The sequence below is a fragment of the Cygnus olor genome, chromosome 5 (genome assembly GCF_009769625.2).
Source record: "Cygnus olor isolate bCygOlo1 chromosome 5, bCygOlo1.pri.v2, whole genome shotgun sequence".
Taxonomy (NCBI): Eukaryota; Metazoa; Chordata; class Aves; order Anseriformes; family Anatidae; genus Cygnus; species Cygnus olor.
In genome coordinates, this window is record NC_049173.1 from 19,411,879 (window position 1) to 19,432,084 (window position 20,206).

At 35.1% G+C, this 20,206-nt stretch overlaps 2 long non-coding RNA genes across 2 annotated transcripts in view; both read left to right on the forward strand.

Annotated features, from left to right (window-relative positions):
• The first annotated feature begins 6,640 nt into the window (after positions 1-6,640).
• LOC121070811 lies at positions 6,641-7,255 on the forward strand. The gene is made up of 2 exons (XR_005820234.1): positions 6,641-6,866; positions 6,993-7,255. It is a non-coding gene; the product is annotated as an uncharacterized LOC121070811 (long non-coding RNA).
• Positions 7,256-19,062: 11,807 nt separating this feature from the next.
• The window catches only part of LOC121071552, a 33,470-nt gene continuing 32,326 nt past the window's right edge, over positions 19,063-20,206 (forward strand). Inside the window, exons 1-2 of the long non-coding RNA XR_005820691.1 lie at positions 19,063-19,167; positions 19,356-19,576. This is a non-coding gene — a long non-coding RNA (uncharacterized LOC121071552). The remainder of the gene's footprint in view (positions 19,168-19,355; positions 19,577-20,206) is intronic.

The following is a 20,206-nucleotide window of genomic DNA, read 5'->3' on the forward strand; positions in this document are numbered from 1 at the left end:
AATACTCTATTTTAGTTTTATTTGGTATATAAAGATAATATAAATTTTCTTGCAGAAAATAGTGTGACTATTTAGTGGTAACCACGTTTTTAGTAGTAACCACTACTGCCATAGGTTACTAACACACCTACCACATCTTCCATAATGGTCCAAAATTAAGACTTATTTCCAGACTTATAACTAGTCCTATGTGTAAGATTTTATATACACACATATAAGTATATATACATATATATACTTATATATAAGTATATAATATGTATATACGTATATATACATATATATGTGTAAGATTTTATATATGTGATATACATATATACATATGGATATGTGTGTTCCATGGCTGTACTCTTTTAAAGGATTTTTAATTTATTTTTTGTATATTCTTCTTATAGAACTGGAAAAATAGTTTTCTAATCGAAGGCTATGTACAGAAGAAAACAGTTTCCTGTTGCTAACCTATCTGTTCTTTTTTTCATACATTTTCATACATTCTGTGATCCCATTTAGTTATCATTGTTTTAGTGACCATGTTTTTTTTTTTAAAAAAAAAAAAGATTGATTATTTATTTACTTACCTACTTACGCTTGAAAAATTCGCTTTTGGCCAGATTAATGTCATGCAAACGGAGAATCAAAGAGAGCAAAGTTAGGTGTGGCTGAAACATGCAGGACTGAATGTGGCTAACCTGTTGGGCTGCCATTGCAAAATGGTATGTACAGCCTATCTTCAGTCAGCGCACAAACAGTGGATTTAATGAAAACTTTAGGGATAGTAAGATGTGCTTAAAACTGATCCGGAACCTCTTCACTCAGCAATGGATTTCTAGGACAGAGTTTCCCAAAGTGAACATTTAATCAACTTTTTATTCCAAGGTGATTTTTAGTATGACTAAATTAAGATGTTCATTCATCTGTGACCTTTTTTCTCCCCATCATTTAAGTTCTGTACTCTGTGCACTCTACATACCTGGGCCCAGAGCAGTCCATCATACAAGCCCTAAAAAGACCTTACATTCACTCTTAGATTACTGATATAATATCAACTAATATTGGCCAGCAATAATATTATAAGTCCACGATAATCATTAAGGACAACCTATAAATTTGTCTGCTGATAGTTTTAATCTTCAAAACGTATCTACAATGCAGATTTTAAAATCAATATGCCATGACTGATTTTAAATCAAATGGATTTGAAGAAGGTTATATTTTCACATTACAATATTTCAGTACCTATTTTTGTATTAATGAGACTATAATCTCATCCAAGAAATCTGACAAATTACAGATAATATTTTTATATAATTTCTTGCAAAAAGTTCCTTACAAGTATCTATAAACTGATTGTCTTTTCTTTTTGGTTCTTTCAGTGACTCAGTGAAAAAATAGGTGAAACTGAAGTCACATGTACATAGATTTTGTTGTTTAAATATATCACATGGTATTATCAAGATTAAGAATTTAAGTCTGCAGAATGTAGGATTTCTCACATTGGTCCTCCATTTTCTCATTATCTATTCACGAGATTTTTCCCTGAGATGGGACATTCCAGCCTTTTGTTTGTAAATCATATAAATGTTGATCATAATGAAGCAGCATGGCTGGTGAATTTCTGGTAAAGATTGCCAGCAGTGTCATTAAAACTTGCAAAATAGTAGTAAGTTCTTAGATGAATAAGAAGCAAAAATACTGGGAGGTAATTTTCACAGGTTCATGAATTATCTACTATTACTGTAGATAAAAATGTGATAGGAAAGTTGGCACATTATTACACTTATTTCAAAGTTTAAAAAAATAAAAAAATTGCCTTGCCAAATTTGTTTATATCTGGATTTTCTCCTCAGTGTATCCCCATGGATAAAACTTAAAAAGAAGATAAATCAAGACCTGTTGATGTTGCATTTTATACATTATGTTTCAGAAATATTTTTTCAGGTCCTTTATAATCATTCAGAATTTATTCTGAACACATTATTTAAACTGTTGTTTTTTTGTTTGTTTGTTTGTTTTTTCTTATTATTGCCAATGTGTCTTCACGCAGACTTTGTTTAAACTCTGTACAAAGGTGGCATAAGGGGAAAACAGTGCTTATTCTGTGCTCCTGTCTGGGATTGCCGTTACCCAGGTGCAGCACCTTGCACTTGGAATTGTTGAGCTTCATTAGGGTCACATGGGCCCACTTCTCAAGCTTGTCCAGGTAAAGAGTACGTCTTCAAAAACTTACACATAGAGCATAACTGCACTACAGGTTTCACTGCACTATTATGAATGGCATTCAAGGATAGCATTGTCCAGTTGTAGTTGTTTTTCAGAACCATGGAAAATAGTGCAAATATAATCACTTGACCCCACCGAAAAAGTCTTTTATAGGAAAAGCAAGTCTTCTGTAGTCTGCCTTCCAGAAGTGTTAGCTGCAAAATAGGAAAAGAAACTTTGTACTTTAGGTTTGCTGATGATAAAGAGTTATCAGATATGATTGTCTCATAATAGCATGGGAATACACCAAAAGAGTATTACTGCATCCCAAATCTTTGTTCCAAAAGAAGAAACTTTTACTAACACTAGTAACTACGTTTAGTCTAATGGAGTCAGCCCAGAGAAAATAAAGAAAATGGGATGGCAGTTATGCAAGAGCTACATTCTATGTATTTTGGATTTTCTTCTTTCACTAATATAATAATTCAAAATAAAATAAAATAAAATAAAATAAATAAAATAAAATAAAATAAAATAAAATAAAATAAAATAATTAAATTAAATTAAATTAAATAATAAAATGAAAACCAATTGCATGGAGAAAGTAGAAAAGAAGGAGAGACGATTTCAGGATTTTCAAGGAAGACAGCTCTAAAACAGAAGCAATCTCTATGAGGAAGTATTTTAAATAACTACAGTTAGCATGAATCCTACTAAATGTGTATTTCTTGCAATTGTCTCTTGCAAGGGAGTCAAATCATTTTTTTTTTTCCAATCACTGCTGTTGAGCAGCACATTATTCTAGTGGTCTCCATTCATTAGTCATTCATTGTTTATTTCAACATCACCTTTGTTCCACTTCTTCTAAAGGTAGATGTACAAGCTACCTAATAAACCAGATAATGTAATGAATGAAATGAATGATATATAATCAATGGCAGCAAATCTGTCCAGATGAAAGACTGCAGTGTAGTACTCCTTTAATTTAGCTAGACTTCACAAAGATGTTCATGTCTGCTCTGCCTCTATGCCCATCTAAAACCTAAAATATACCTTCCACCATTTGCCTTCTATTGTTTATCTCAGCCATTTACTTTCCGCAATCCATAAAATAGAGAAGATAAAAACATATTTAATAATATGCAGATCATGAAACCCTTTAGAAAGGTTGCATGGAGACAGTTTCATGCTTATTTGGGCCTAAAAATCAATTAGTTAAGATTCCTGAAAAACATTTGCATTGTTGTAGAACTCTGAGCCTGAACACTCATCTAACAATCAGCATCCAGGCTAACTGATATTTTTGTCCTCATGCTGTGTCTGAACTCATTATTAAGAATGAAACATGGACAGCTTCCATGCTTCCTCTTTACATTGCATACATGGACTGTGGCAAAAGCAACAGGCCACTTACTGATTACTCTTGTCAATTTCATTACCTTTTCTACAGGATGATGAAGTTGCCCAGAGACTGCCTTTCATGCTGTTATTTGGAAAAATGAAGACTGGGACTAGAGTGTGAGTCAAGACACACCCACTTCTCCATGTTATCCACAAAATGCTTTGTTTGTCTGGTTTAGCTTTTTCACTGAATCAAATCACCAGCAATTGTGGTGTACTGTACTTTATATTCATACTTCTATGTTGAGAAATCTAAAAATGCACAGGCAGTTATACAAGTGTCAAGGGAAAACAATAATTGCTCTTCTGTGAATGTCAATTAAAAAACAGTTCGAGGCAAATATTTAAAATATTTTTAGTTTGCTCAAAGCATTTAATCATTTCACTAATTATTTTATCTGAAGCTTCAAGAAATGGGAGCAAATTGCCAGTAAGAACTAGACTTGATTCTTTTTCCCCAATTTTTGTTTTAATAATTAATATTATCAATGAAAGAAAATAAGAATATAATTGCTGTGCATAAAGGATTTTCTTTTTATTGCAAATCCAATATAAAAAAATATTTTCTACAGATTTTCTGTTGTGGATAAGTACTTATTTAGAACAAATTCTCTCCTCTCAAAGTAAAGAGTCACTCTTGAGGCCAAAAGAAAATTAAAAGCCTTTAGTCAACAAGAGCTGTACCAGTAATAGACTTACACAAGTAATCCATTTGAATCAATAAGGCAATTTGTTTATGTACATTTGTAATACATTTAATTCATTGTATTAAAACACTGGAGAAATTTATCCAAAAACAGTTTCCAAAGCTGTCCTCTATTCAGTTTGTTAGGTAACTACTAATAAGGATTGGGAGAATGCATATGTCCCTGTTACCAGCTGAATGATATTTTCATAATATTTTCAGATGGTTGCAGACAAGTACAGGAAATGCAGCAATGGGAATCAGCAAGATTGTTTTCCATACTTCCAATGGCATAAATGCATTCTGCTGTCTCATCAACCTTTTTTTTTTTTTTTCTTTTTTGCTGTCTGTGAACTTAGTTCTAGATTCAGAAAAGATAAGGAAATTCCTTTCTATAACATACATTAATCATTCATCTAAGTTCTTGCCTGAGTCACCTGAAATCTTGTTCTGTCTTAAGAAAACTGAACTGTCATGTCTCATCTTACAGAAGACCTTAACAGTCAGCAGTCCATAGGAAATTTATTTATAAGACATGAAAGGAAAATAGAAATCTGGAAAGGAAAAAGGAGAAGAAAACGAAAAAGAAAACGAAAAAGAAAACGAAAACGAAAACGAAAACGAAAAAGAAAAAGAAAAAGAAAAAGAAAAAGAAAAAGGAGAAGAAAAAGAAAAAGGAGAAGAAAAAGAAAAAGGAGAAGGAGAAGGAAAAGGAAAAGGAGAAGGAAAAGGAAAAGGAAAAGGAAAGAAATACTACTATTAATAATTGCATAAATATTGGAATGGGATGCACAGAAATGTAGTGCTGTCCCTTTCCTTGGAGATTTTCAGTACACAGCTGGACATAACCATGAGCAGCCTGGTCTGGTTCTGTGCTGCTGCTGCTGCTGCGAAGTTGATTGAGAGACTTCCTTATGCTTGTTCCAACCTGAAGGTATTAACTGTTCAAATAATTCTAATCCTAATTCTAATTTTATTCATCCGTAATCTGCAATGTATAAATTGTCATTTGGAAGACAGAATAAACACTTTTTTTTATCCATATACAGCTACAATTCTCATTTGGGAGGCCTGTATTTTAGTCCCAACTTCATTAGGTATTTATCATAGCAAAACATGAACAAAACACTCTAGTTTGGACACTTATTCCAAAGAAAACCACTAATTTTGGGCTGCTCCTGAGAGGTGGAACATGAGGATTTAAATACTCTCACACATTTTCTGTAAGTCTTGAGTACTCAGAGAAAATGCAGTTTCCCGTCCAGAGGACTTGTCGGGGAAAATATTAGCAGCAGTCACACTTACAAGGGATCAAAAATAAAACATGAACTTTAGTTACCAAGAATTTGTTGTGCGCTTCTTTTCATTATAAAAATGAAAACCAAAATTTCATTTCATTTGACGTGATTGCTGTCTTCTTGCCCTAATTGCAGCTTGAACTGCTTGGAAAATTTGCTCTAGAAGGTGTTCACTTATGAAAAAGTCTTATGCAAAGTCTTATTTATCTCCAACAGTTAAATCAAAATAATATATTTTGTTTCACATTAGGAAACTTTTTGAAGCAAGATGTCTTCTTAGGGAATAATCAAGCACTAATTTGCAGTGATGTTACAAAGAAGTTTGAAAAGTGGATGCTTCATAAGTGTTGCTTCATCTTATTGTTTCCTCTGTTTTGGACATCATCAGTTTCTTATTCTCTTATGATGGAGCTGTGTTAATAAATCTTATGATTCTTATATATTCTAGGAGATGTAGCAGTCTGAAATTTCATTCTACATCAGAAATGAGAAAATAAGGTATCATTATTTCAGCTTCTGTAAAGCAATAATGTAACCAATATGCAAAAGAACTTCATGGTGAGAGTGATGGAGCACTGGAACAGGCTGCCCAGGGAGGTTGTGGAGTCTCCTTCTCTGGAGATATTCAAGAGCCGTCTGGATGCCTACCTGTGCAACCTGCTCTAGGGAACCTGCTTTGGCAGGGGGGTTGGACCCGATGATCTCTTGTGGTCCCTTCTACCCCTACAATTCTGTGATTCTGTAATCTAAGCCAATACTTCAATCTTATATCAAATTGAAACCGTACATTAAAGCCCTATTAAAATTGTTAAGATTTCTGAACTATGACTGCTTCTATTAAAAAAAAATCATATGCAATTTTTTTTTTTCTTCTCAGTTTGGCTAGGAAGCCTGGAAATGTTAGAAAATTCTAAAAAATACAATTTTAAAAATTCACACAGGAAGGTAAAAATAGAAATCTTGTGCCTAGAAAGTTAGCTTTCTGGGAAAATTTCACCAGTGGAAGTAAAGAACTATGGAAAGAAAGAGGACTTTGCAACAGTTATAAGAGCTAAGCAATAATTTTCAGGCCTGTAATTTTGCCAGTACTCATTTTAATAATAAAGTGTTATTACACCCTAAATGTCCTAGCACTAGTCTTTACCTTGTAGCAGCATTGACTGTCTTCTCTACTCTCACAGTGACCCTTTCCATTCTTACACTAAACCTTTATCAGTTTCTAGAAGTCAAGTTTTACAAATCAGTCAGGACACTGTCAGCTACTGGAGGCATAAGAAAATGGTGTAAGTATCTTGCAAATCAATGCATTAAAATCCATTTAGACTATCATCATTATGTTAATGAGGAAAATCTTTATAATTCAATTATTAAATATTATTTTTTTCTTCTCATTTCCAAATTCTGTACAGAACAACACAGCAGGAATGGTCAATTGTTCCTCAGCCAAAAGGTACTTAATTGTATTATGCATAGAAGGAAGAAACCAGCATAGAAGGAAGAAACCAGCATAGAAGGAAGAAACCAGCAAAACAAAACAAAACAAAACAAAACAAATTAAGAAATCCTCCATCCCCATATAATTCATTCACCAGATAAAGTTCAAGTCTGTAGTGAAAACACAGTGTGCTGACACAAACTTTCAATAAATAACCCTTTATGAGAGAAGATAACAGCTTCTGTATCTGCCTCTTAAATTCCAGTTTCTCCCTCAATAATTATAGAAAATTGATCTTCTGACCCATGTGTGGATAGTCACTTCATCAGCAGTTAAATCTGTTTACAAATGTTTTTCATTGCCCTTGGAAAATCTGTAGCAGAGTTGTAGTGCATAGTTGGGTAGAAAAAGTAAAGGTTGAACAATAATTGAAGTCTTCTCATCTCCCCCTCAGTTGTTCCATTCAACTGTAGACGAGGTGATAATTCCACACAATCTACAGCCCACTCAAGCTGAAAATGCTAGTAGTGAATAAACCTTCTGAAGATCACTAGCTATCAACTACTTTGAATAATGTGGAAAGAGGATGGTGTGAAAACATCAAATGTTGGTCCAGACTTTTCTGTAGCTCTTTCTGTACAGCATGCAAAGGTGAAATATCAAGTACTCAAAGGTTACAATAATATTGAACCATTTAAGAAAAGGTTAAAGTCAATTCCACGTTTGTAGGATGTGTCAAATCAACTGTTCTGCAGATCAAAATAAATTTTTGAATTGCTGCCACCAGAGCAACTACCTAGTTCTGATGAAATGCCCAGTTCGAAACCATAAGGCTCATGTCTTCAGGGACAAGCATTAGATGAAAACATGCAGTGTATGGCTGAGATATCTTTACACAGGCTATTAAATTGCCCAGTTTTCCAAGCCTGACATGTGATGTCTATCTGCAGGTAACTGGACAATAATCCCAATAGCAATCTTACAGACAACCTTGATGAGTGATAGACTATGATGAAGTACTTACGAAGTGCTGAATGATGCAAAAAAAATATTGGAGGGAAGATATGGTGCTACTAGTACTGTAAATTGTAAAGACTATTTCTTAGATGGAAAATTCCCTAATATCTACGTTGTGTAAGGTTTTGTTTTTCTTTCCATTTTGTTTGTTTGTTTGTTTGTTTGTTTTAAGTGAACAGCTTCCAGTACATATGGAGGCTGCATTTCTTCAACACCTAGTATTTTTTCTCTTCACTGAGAGACAGAAGATTTTGCTGAGATCAGGGGCAAAATTGTGCAATCAGCTTCCGACATTTGAGTATAGGAATATGTTTTCCTCATGTGAAAAAGAGAAGAATCACCAGAAATGGTCAGAGACACTTCTTTCTAGCCAGAAGGGAAACACTGGATGAGAGCCCTCTGCACAGAATCAGCTCTCTGTGACTGTCTTTTGTTTATGAACAGTTTGTTAGATGAATTCTCAGTAGTTGATCAAGTGGAAACATGGGATGCCTGTTTAGTTTAAAATCCATTCTGCTCTATTAAGCCAGACAGGAGTCTAAAGATACCTGGTGTTCAATTAATTTTGCTTTCTTTCTGGAGAGTAAGCCTGAAGAAACAGTGTTCTGAATAATTAGAGAGGCACAACAAAATAGAAGCAAAATGGAGGGCAGGAGTAAAACTAATTAAATATTGCTATCTTCTATGGATTCTTGTGACACATATAATAAAACCTGTTATTTTGATATTATCTGTAATTCTCTGTTCTAATGACAAATAATAACAGGACACATACTTGTAACTGATTTTCAAGTAGTTGTGTTGCTTTTAACATATTCAGGAAAATATCGTCAATCACATGTTCCTGTCATAAGTTAAACAAGTAAATAAAAAATACCCCATGAGAATATGTTTTAACACTTCCTGAGTTAGAGATAGCTTGCTTCTTGCATCCCCCATTTCTCATTAAATAAATGAGATTAGAACAACCTAGTGATCACAGGGAAAACATGTTATATCAAACTGAATGCAGAGACACAATGATACTTTTAAAATATCTCCAGTCATGCTATGAAGGTATTTTAACAAAATGATTTGATCTTGACCAAACCTTCCTTACAACAGTCATCAGCCTTTCCTATATTACATCATAGCAAAGTTACTAATTAACAAAAATGGAAGAAAAAGGACAGAAGTATGCATTCTTGCCTCCTCAGAGCACAAAATCTAATTGACACTTTGGCACATCAGAAATATACACACAACATTTCTGCAAGAAACATAAGACAGTTAAACCTTTGTTTAAAATTCCACTCACTTGACATTTGCTACTGAGATCAAAAGATGAAGCAACATGATTTCTAAGTAACATTACACATTTGAATACCATTACTTTATATTAACATATACCAAAAATGGATTTATGTTCCTTTATCCACCTCACTGAAGGAAGAAATCTAGCTCTTACCCAGGTGCATAACGAAGAGAGAATAAATAAATTCTTGAGTTACTTTTATCTATATCTCACCCTGGCAGACATAGAAGCTGGAAAAAAAAAATCCAGAACTTAATATTATTATTTTCCTTTTTTTTTTTTTTTTTTCTAAACACAAGCTCCTGTGCTGACACTAATATCAAGCAACTACAAAATTACACATCTAGACACCTGTGACCCAAAGACCCCCTTTTCCAAGGAAAGGTAAACCAGATTCCGAGTATCTTTACGAAAACATCCTGCTGTTAATTTCTATGTAGGAGGCGGTCAGACATAATATGATTAATCCATTCACTCAGGAGTTAGGAAAGAAACACTAGTACCAAATTAGTAAAACTAAATTGCCATCAAAGTAATACTTTTCTAACAGGTTATTCAAACAATTATTATAAAAATTATTCTGTTTTACCATTAAATTAAAATGCAGGTTTTTTTGTTTTTGTTTTTGTTTTTCTATTCTCCTCTTAGTATATTCCTTTGGGGCATAAAATTGGAATGTTAATCGAACAAAGAGCTCTCTGAACTTATCAGTAGTTCAGAAGCACTTCATTTTGAAATCCCTTTATGAAAAGTCCTCATACCTGTTTGCATCTATCTGTGGTTGTTGGCCTTCCCAAGCACTGTGATTAGTTTGATTGTGTTACCACAGCAAGAGGAGTACCCAGGGAAAGTTATCACAACAGTTCACCCAAAGGTGAATGGAATGTTCATACTCTGAGCTTGCAAAAAATGACTACAGTGACGCTAAACTTTATGTAAAGAAAAAGATATAAAAATAAAATAAATTTCTATACTTATCTGTTTCCTGTTTTACGTCTGTGAGCCAATACTTCCAAGTTTATCAATACTACTATTATTGTATAAACATACTTTTATGGAAGCTAATACCCCTCTTTTTTTTTCTTCTTTTTTTTTTTTTCTCCTAACATAGAGATATAGCAAAATTCATCATTATCTGCATATGTAATAAAAGTATACACAGCTGTATACAATGCATACATGTATTTTAATTCACGTATGTCAACCTGCAATTGACCAGCTAATACTAGTTAAAAATAGTTATTTAAAAGCAAGTTTTGAAAGGATTAGAGGGTTTCTCTCGCTCAATATAGGAACAAGAATTTCAAGAAAAAGGAGTTGAACTAATGATTCCAAAGACAATGAGGACTTTTATATAAACATTTTCCAATGAATCACTTTCTAACTAAACCCAAAAGTCTTGAATCCATATCTTTCTTAGAGATCTACAGTCAATCCCATTGGATTTTATTTTTTTCTCTAGATCCTTACTAGTTTTCTAGATTTCTAGACTTTTCACAGTTTAAAAGTATATGGTGGTACAAACCATACAACATCTTACAGTTGATCAAATAAATGAATGCATAATATTTTTTTAATTGGAAAATCTCATGAAAATGCATGAGTATCTAAAGATTTTCTGGTGAACTTTGTCAGCCTTTGGTTTATATTTCTGAAAAAAAAAATAGCATTAGTGAAATTGAGGAAGAAGAAATCTAACAAAACAAACAAACAAACAAAAAAGTACAACAGCACAGGGCAGCTGATTACCAAGGAGTGATGATATGCTGTGGTGATGTCAGAAATTCAAATTCAAGTTCTGTTCTAATTCAGTTAAAATTAGAGTCCTCATTCTTTCAGCAAGTGAAAGCCATGTCTTCTGCGGTTGGAAAGAGACCATTTCTTTCACGTTGCAATTCAAACAATATAGCTAACAATACAGCTATTTGAGAAAAAAATAATATTTCATGGAGAGGTCAAGATTTCTTTCTGGATGTTTTCGTTATGGACAGTTGAAATCTGGCTTTCCTCTCAACTCTGAATCCTTTTATAAAAAGAAAAAAGAAAAAAACAAAAGAGATAAATTGAAAAATCACAGAGCAGCTAAAAGAACCTGTTAAAAACCAAACCACTGTATGTTGAACAGTAAGGGGCAACGAGAGACTCATTGACCATACTACTTTCAGACATAGTTTGATGTTGAATTTTAGGGGGAAAAAAAAAAAAAAAATGTCAAATCATACTAGTTACTTTGACTGACAAAATTGGGCTGGAATCCTCCTTTAACAAGTGCTTTCACAAGGTTTTTAACACTGTGGTATTGGCTAGTAATTTAACACCTGTCAAAGTATTTATCACCTTCAAACACCCATGGCTAATTTTGAAGGAAAGAAATAAAAGCGAGGATAAGTAAGAGTATACCACGTCTTTTTTTTTTTTTTTTTTTTTTTTTTTTTTTTTTTTTTACCAAAGACAAATATATTTTTTGGCTTGAACATGCTCTAATTTATTCTTACCACAACTAATTCAGAAAATAGGTATGAAACCACGTTACTTCTTTTAGTCCTTAACAAGGCTGAAATGGCTAGCTCCTAAAGCTCTAGGTTTAACAACAGACAGAATGTGCAAGATATTTCCAGCATTGTCTTTTTCTTCTACTATATATGCCTTCATATTTTTGTTTTCATTTTAATTTTATTACTTACACTATTGTCAGACTATATAGCTCATCATTTAAGCACTAAAAAGAGCTTTGATTTTTATCTATAGATGAACATATTTGTTTTGTTTTGTTTTGTTTTGTGTGTCACTTTGTTCAAAAAAAATGTTTCTTCTTCAAATGGAATTAGTGTTCCAGTAGGATGGTTCAAACAAAGACTCTTCTTGTGGTTACTCAGGTAGTCATCTCTTCACAGCTAGTACTGAAAAGCTGCTCTGAACCTTCCTGGGTTTTCCTTTGTCTTGTTTTCCTCTATATGAAATGCAACAGGGCTTTCAGACAAGCCTTGAAGGAGGTAATAAACTGAAATAGGGATCTAACACTGAATACAAGATAAGTGATATAGAATACCAGTAACAGAAATAGGAGGGAATTAATCTAATTCACGTCAAAATATCTAGAAAGGGAGGTCTGTCTGAAGGAATTACATCCTGCATAGCAATTTAGAAAGAAAAACTATACAAGCATCATGAGAAAGTGGATAAATCTGAGAAATTGAGATTGTAATTTGAATTATACCTAAAATCAGCTCTGTGTTTAGATCCAATTTCATCAGCTAGAAACGTAGACATTTCTGCAAACTAAGACATGTTTGAATCTAAAGAAGAAAACACTTTTTTTCAAAGGGGAGTGTTTGGTTGTTTTTGTTGTTTTGTTGTTGTTGTTGTTTTTTGTTTGTTTGTTGTTTTAATAGTAATCAATCCGGAGGAAAAAAAAAAAAAAAAAAAGAAGAAATCTTATAAGTTGCCTTACCAGAATATTTCTGAGGGAAGCATTTTTCAATAATTTTCCTTATCTTTGAGTCTCATTACAGAATTACCCAGCTAAGTGAATTTTACCAAATTAAAATTTTCAGAAGCAGAAGTTATCCACATGCTGAATAGTTTTGAAAGTCGTCTTGACATATGATTGGCAGACAGTGGGATAATTACATAAATATCAGACTAATCCAGGTGTCTATATCTCATTGAATTTATATTCAGTAAAGGATTTTGGAATATAGCTACTTCCTGAGATAGTTATTTATATTAATGAATGTGGGATCCCTGGAAATATTATTTACCTGCAGCACAAAATTCTTCAATAGATATTTGATGACGAAGTAAGATCCTTACAAATGAGTCTTTATTTTTCTTCAACGGAACTTATTTTATTTTTAGAAATCATACAAGCCACCAAGAACTCCTAGCACTTCTGTGGATATACTGCTTGTAGTTCTACAGGAAAAACTAAAATGAGAGTTGTATGTTAAAGTTTAGACTGGAAGAGTAGCTATCAATCTTTTCTGTTTCCATGTTTAATTATTTTTACAGCATAATGAAAGGCAAAGTGTTTTAAATCTTAAGTGAGGCTGCTAGTGTTGATAACTCTAGGAATACAAAAATTAATCAGTGAGAAAATTTTACATAGGGAACAAAATCATGAGAATGTTTACCAAATCCCTGTCGTATTAAAATTTACTGTTCACATGAACATGCTAAAGATGCCAAGTTAAAGTACAGACTTCAGATTGAGATGAATCTAATTAGAAACACTTCATTTTCAGAATAGACTTATGGGATCCAAAATTTTTTATTCTGTTTAATTCACTATGAATCACAGGAAAGGTTCATCACAAGTCATTTTCTGATCTGTGAATCACTTTCTGATCTGTGAATCATGAGGAATAAAAATACAATCTTCTTTGGAAATCAAGAAGCACTGAAAGATATGATGTTAAAATCCATCTTAAAAACTATTTAGAAACAAATAAGCACTGAGAATAGGCAGTGCTTATATATGTAGAAACAAAGCAGAAATAAAGTAAATCTTACACAAATAGTTTTACAGAAGTAAAATCAAATAAAACAACATTCAAGACTTCATCCACTCTCTGATGTTTACGGTTGGAATACAGGAATTCATGTAAAATGCTATCATCAGTGTAATTCTCCTGCTTAAAGACCCCGACAAACACAGCTATGTCACATTTTCATTTTCTGTTGGTATTTTCATTTGCATTTAGTTCTAGCAAGTATTCTCAGTGTCATGACAATTTATAACTCTCTGAGTAGTTGAAGTGTGGATATAGACCTCATGGTTCAAACTGCCTTGTTGCTTCCTTTTCCATTCAAAAATGATCTTGATGCCAGAAATATATAAATGTAAGAGTGAGCCAAAGAGAAAGAGATGGCATGGGTGTGTGTATGCATATGAAAGACAGAGAAAAAAAGAGATATAGAAACAAAAGGAAAAGAAGGATGAGATATCTTCATCAATGACATAGACAATAGGATTGAGTGCACCTTCAGCAGGTTTACAGATGACATCAAGCTGAGTGGTGCAGTTGATACAACCGAACGAAGAGATGTCATTCAAAGGGACCTGGACAGGCTGGAGAAGTGGGTCCATGTGAACTGCATGAGGTTCAACAAGTCCAAGTGCAAGGTGCTGCATCTGGGTCAAGGCAATCCCAGAGAAGAGTATAGACTGGGAGAAGAACTCATTGAGACCAGCCCTGCCGAGAAGGACTTGGGGTTCTGGTGGATGAAAAACTTTACATAAACCAGAAGTGTGTGCTTGCAGCCCAGAAGGCCAACTGCATCCTGGGCTGTATCAAAAAAGGAGTGTCCAACAGGTCAAGGGAGGGGATTGTGCCCCTCTACTCTCCTCTTGTGAGGCCCCACTTGGAGTACTGCATCCAGGTCTGGGGCCCTCAGCACAAGAAGGATGTTGACCTGTTAGGGTCCAGAGTGGGCTACAAAGATGAACAGAGGAATGGAGCACCCCTCCTACAAAGAAAGGCTGAAAGAGCTGGGGATGTTCAGCCTGGAGAAAAGAAGGCTCCAGGGAGATCTCATTGCGACCTATAAATACTTAAATGGGTCTTATAAAAAAGATGGAGAAGGACTCTTTACTCGGGTACATAATGATAGGATAAGAGGGAATGGTCTTAAACAAAAAGAGGATGGATTTAGACTAGACATTAGGTGGAAATTCTTCACTGTAAGGGTAGTGAGGCACTGGAACAGATTGCCAAGAGAAGCTGTGGATGCCCCATCCCCAGAAGTGTTCAAGGCCAGGTTGGATGAGACCTTGGAAAATCTGATCTAGTGGGTAGCATCCCTGTCTATGGCAGGGGGGTTGGAGTTAGATGATCTTTATTGTTCCTTCCAAGCCAAGCCATTTTCTGATTCTATGATTCTACAATTCTATGATTCTGTGATATGCAAGGGACTGAGACATGTTGGATTTATTTGGAATATAGAATAGAATATAAAATATCCTGAATTAGAAGGGAACCACAAGGATCATTGAGTCCAAATCCTGGCTTCACACAGGACTACCTAAAAATTAAACTATATTTCTGAGAGCATTGTCCAAATGATTCTTGAACTCCATCAGGCTTGGTGTCATGACCACTTCCCTGGGGAGCCTGTTCAGTGCTGGCCCACCCTTTCTGTGAAAAACCTTTTCCTAATATCCAAAACATTTTAAGTCATTCATCACTCTTGCTTTTCTCCTCTGCATTTTTTCCAGTTTATCTGCTTGTTGTCATAAAACCACATACCACTTGAAGAATAAGTCCCTCTGAGTTGCATACTTATTCTGAACTTAATATTACTTCCTTTCTCTCATTAGAAGTTCTTTCCATGGAGCCCATCTGCCTGGCTGAAATTTGTATTTTTAATCCATTGCTATTATTTTGCTCCACTTGAACATTAATTTACAAAGAATTATTAATTTGATATTTTTGACAGTCTTACCCATTTACAAATGTTTCCTTCACTTGACTCAGAAACATCTTGCAGATAGCACAGCCTGAGTTTTTTTTTAGTGTTCTTTTTAAAAAACTCAAAATTTCTTCCAAAACTTACTGGTAAACTGTGCCTGTTTATAATGCTCATTTGCCTTTTACCAGTAGGCCATGTCTTTCATCTGAAATTAGGTGCATCAGTCTTATTCTCCCCTACTATAATACTAATTTGTTCTATTCCCCCTTTTGTCTTTATTTACAGGCTTTTAATAGGTCTTTTTCTCACATCTTTCTGAGCTTCAGAGAAAACATAAAGATTTTTGTTATACCATAAAAGCATTCTTTTCTTCCTACCCATCTTTTTATACTTCTGATATAGGCTTCTAAGTCTCTGAGAGGCTAGTTAAGGTTTGTTTACGCACTAAGACTTTTAGTCATTGCCATTTGTTCTTGATACACTTTGCACTAGTATACAGATAGGTAATATATTTAGCAAGTTCCCTCGTTATTCTTTTTCCTTTGAGCTATCCAATCATAACAACAATATTATCTTAAAATATGAAAGAACTCGCAGTTGCTAACAAAGCAACCAGTAGTCTGATGCAACTAAAATGTGGTTTTATCTTTTGCTTTTTGCATCTTTGTATTGTGTGGCTTTTCACCATAAAACTGTTTGTTTGCTTCATGTTACATCAATCCCTTATATTCCAGTCTCCCTGAAACAGGTCAAACCCCCAGATGCTGTTTTGGTAGGACAGCAATATGTACGTGTGCTTAAGCATGTGTGCTTTCCTATGTATTGAACTTACAGAGATATTACTTAATGATGTATTACTTGTGCTACAGGTATTTAATTACCTTTCACTCACACTGGTTCCTTTATGAAGTGCTTAACTATTAAAGCAGTAATATAGTCTCTAGTCAGCCCTAAAGATACGTATGACATGTATAAATTTGATATGATGTATTCAAATATCCCTAGTATCACAACCATGTGTCATATCTCACTATAATGTCTTTTGAACATTCAGTATTTTAAAGTATCACATTTGCCTTAACTTCTGTTTTTTTTTAACCTCAGAACTTACTATATATATCTTGTCTTTATTTTCTGTCATCTCCATCTTCTGTTCTATCCTTTTGTGCAGACTCTCTGCAATTCTGTTTCTGCAGTAAATTAACTCTGGGAAAAAAAGAAAAAAAAAAGCGCTTTTGTTTCTATTAGGACATGGAAAAAAGCATTTTCCACAGATACTCAGTTTTACAAAGAAGTTCTATTTGTCTGTACCTCTGCTTGTTCCTGACATGTATTCCCACAAAGTATCCATGGCCCCTGCCAAGCCAGGCCCATCTGCAGGCCCACATCCCTCCCTGGCCTCATCAATCCCCATCCCAGGTCCCAGGGAAGTTCCTGGTGCCTTGCACTGGGGTGTCCCAGTGCCCCCCACTTCCCCACTGGCTGAGGAGGTGGAATGGGCCCTGGATTCCAGGGCCTGCCACCGTGGGCAGTCCCCATGGCCCACAGGGAGACCTGACACTCTCCCCTCAGGTGCTGATAGTCCCCCTAAGGTAACTTCAGGAAATCTTCCCCTGTTTGTTTTACTTCAGTCACTGTGTTGACTCTTTCCTCTGTACACATATCCTGTTCATGAAGGTGAAGAAGAAAACAATTTCTTTTCTATTGCTAGAGAAATATGTACCTACAGGAAGGAAATTGTTTCAGTCCTCAGGCTCCAAGAATGTTGATTTTGAAGAAAGCTGTTTTTTCATGGATTTTGTAAACCACATTAAGCAGAGCATGCTAAGGTTCTGCTGTCTGGCTGAGAGGTTGATGCAGACAGACTTCTGGGCAGGCACAGAAGTACTTCAAGACCACTTCAAAGGCACGGTACAGTCCCGAAGAACAATCTCATCTGTGGCATTTTAATGTAGCAGTTCCTGTAATTCCATATAGCTGTGACCAGCATATCTAATGTTAGCTTCCGCAAAACTAATAAAACTGACCATGAAGAATTTTTGAACAGTGCAGCTAACTTCTGCAGCAGGTCACTCATTTCACTGGCTTTAGCACTGTTACAGGTGGTCCATTTTTATTTTTTATTTTTTTATTTTTTTCATGAGCAAACTGATCTGAAGCAATTTCTCTGTTTCATTAGCCTTTTGAAAGCTTCCTTTCATACTATATATGAGAGTGAATTATGTTTTCCACCTATCTTTCAAAAAATATAATGAATATCATACGAACAAAGATGGGAAGGAATGAAAGAAGGGGATGAAAAATCCTGTTCAAGTTTTGTTTCATTTCTCTGAATAACTTTATTGCAGTGAGGTTTTTCTATCTTACCTCCTTCTCATTTATTAAGAAGGAGAAGTAGAGGGTGTAGAGGAAACAAATGCTTGAGAGGACCTGCACTGACTGCTTTTTTCTAACACAAAGGAGTTTGGAGGTGAGAGTCAGGAGCAGTTGAAGACATCCCCAAAATTCCCCTTTGCCTTTCCAAGAACTCAGGGGGTTGCAGCTGGAGACCTGTGCAGGTCCCAGTATTAAGACCAGTTTGCATGGTTAAAGGCAGATTTAGACAGAAGGTAACAGATATTCAAGCCCACATATTGAATAAATAATCTGTCTCTATTTGTCAGAAATACTATTGTATAAAAAGGTTAAATTTAGTCTGGCAAATTGTCCTGTATTAGAGGAATGGATATATTTCTTTTCAGAAGGAGCTACCAATCTTAATTGTAGTTTAAAGATAAGCCGTGAAATGTTTTTGTTTTTTTCCTGTCATAATTTAATAGTAACTAGTGCTTTTCTGCTATCTCAATCCTATTAAACAAAGCTTCTGCTAGTATCCATTCTACTCCTTTTAAAATCTCTAGGGCCCAAAGCAAAATCTGTATGTTCCCTTTCTTTCCTTGTAGATGGTAGCCTATTGTTAACCAAACACTCCCAGCTCATGGTTCTTACTCTCACATGTGGATCTTGTTCCACTTGTGCATTCCTGTGGTTTTTGTTTCATCATCTTTCTATTGCAAATGGGCAGCCTTTTCTTGCAATCAAAACCTTTATCCACTAATATTTTACTGTTCCCTCTCACCATTATATTATTCTCTTTCCTTACAATAAGCTTTCACTGTGATGGAATGTTATCTTAATGAAGCAGTTATAACATTGGCACAGGTTATGTTTGGAAATTTTGTATACTCTGTGGAGGAAGTGCTATATTTTTCAGACTTTTAGATGAAATTACTTGTTTCCTAGAATTAGCTTAGGCTTATAGTTGTCTTGTGATCATTTCCAAACCTTTCTGCATTCTGACTGTCAGGTCTTGGAGTGTGTCCACCCTCTAGGAGTTCAGCTGGCGAAGTTATGGAATTAAGCTCAGTTCGAGATCGGCCCTTTGCAGGTAAGAGTTGTTGTGAAGAAATCTAGAAATGAGAGCACTTCCGTCCTTTCCCTTTTAAGCTGCTTTTAAACTGAGATTTTGGCACTGCCTCTGGCTGTGCTACGCCACAGCTGTGCAGCAGCTATGTCTGTGCTTGGTCCACGAGTCTGACCCAGACCTGCTCTTTTTGCTTCCTGGATTTGTTTCAGAACTGCTTTACCATTACATACTTGCTGGATGATCACTGCAACATGTCTGACCCTGACCAGTCTTTGGACTCAATTCTCACCCAGACTCGCTGCTCTGCATCCTGCCCCTTGGCTGGTGAGGTCACTGCTTCCACTGGAACCAAGGTCACTTTTGACTCACAGCTCACTTTCCCTTGCAGAGCAGCCAGCCCTCACTGCTCCCTGGCACGGACCCACTGGTGGTATGTAGATTTGTGTCTAACTATTAACCATGAACACAAAGGGAGACTGTATAATTTCCTTACTCTTCCATCTACTCCTGTGACAGGGTCTTTCTCTGGACCTGCTGTCATCAGAGTGCTGTACTGGGCCTATGGCTTTCCTTTCAAACTCACAGGCACTCCCCCTTCTGATCCTGGGCCATCTGCATCTCATTCTTGTTCTAGGATAACTTTCTTTCTGCCTTTGACCTTTTCAATCTGCTCTGGGTTCATATTCCTGCACAGAGGGAATCTTAGGTAGTGGTGGGACAATAAACATGGATTAATACAATTATCAAGCACGGATAGATGTCAAATAAATATGGCTGCCAGTAGGATCTATTACAGATGACTCAGGACTACAAAAGATCTGTATTTTAGATTATTCTTTGATAGGGGATTAAAACTTAGAACCAGTTCCTTAGATTTGAATTCTGTACATTTCAACTTTGCATTTTACACAGTATGGGGTAAGAGGATGCAAAGTGGTATTGGCTCTGATCATGGTGGCATAAAAATATATTTCACTAGCCTGGAGCTCAAGTAGTAATTATGTATGTACAAGACCTGTTGAAAGAACAGAGTATCATGCCAAACAATTGAACAGAATGA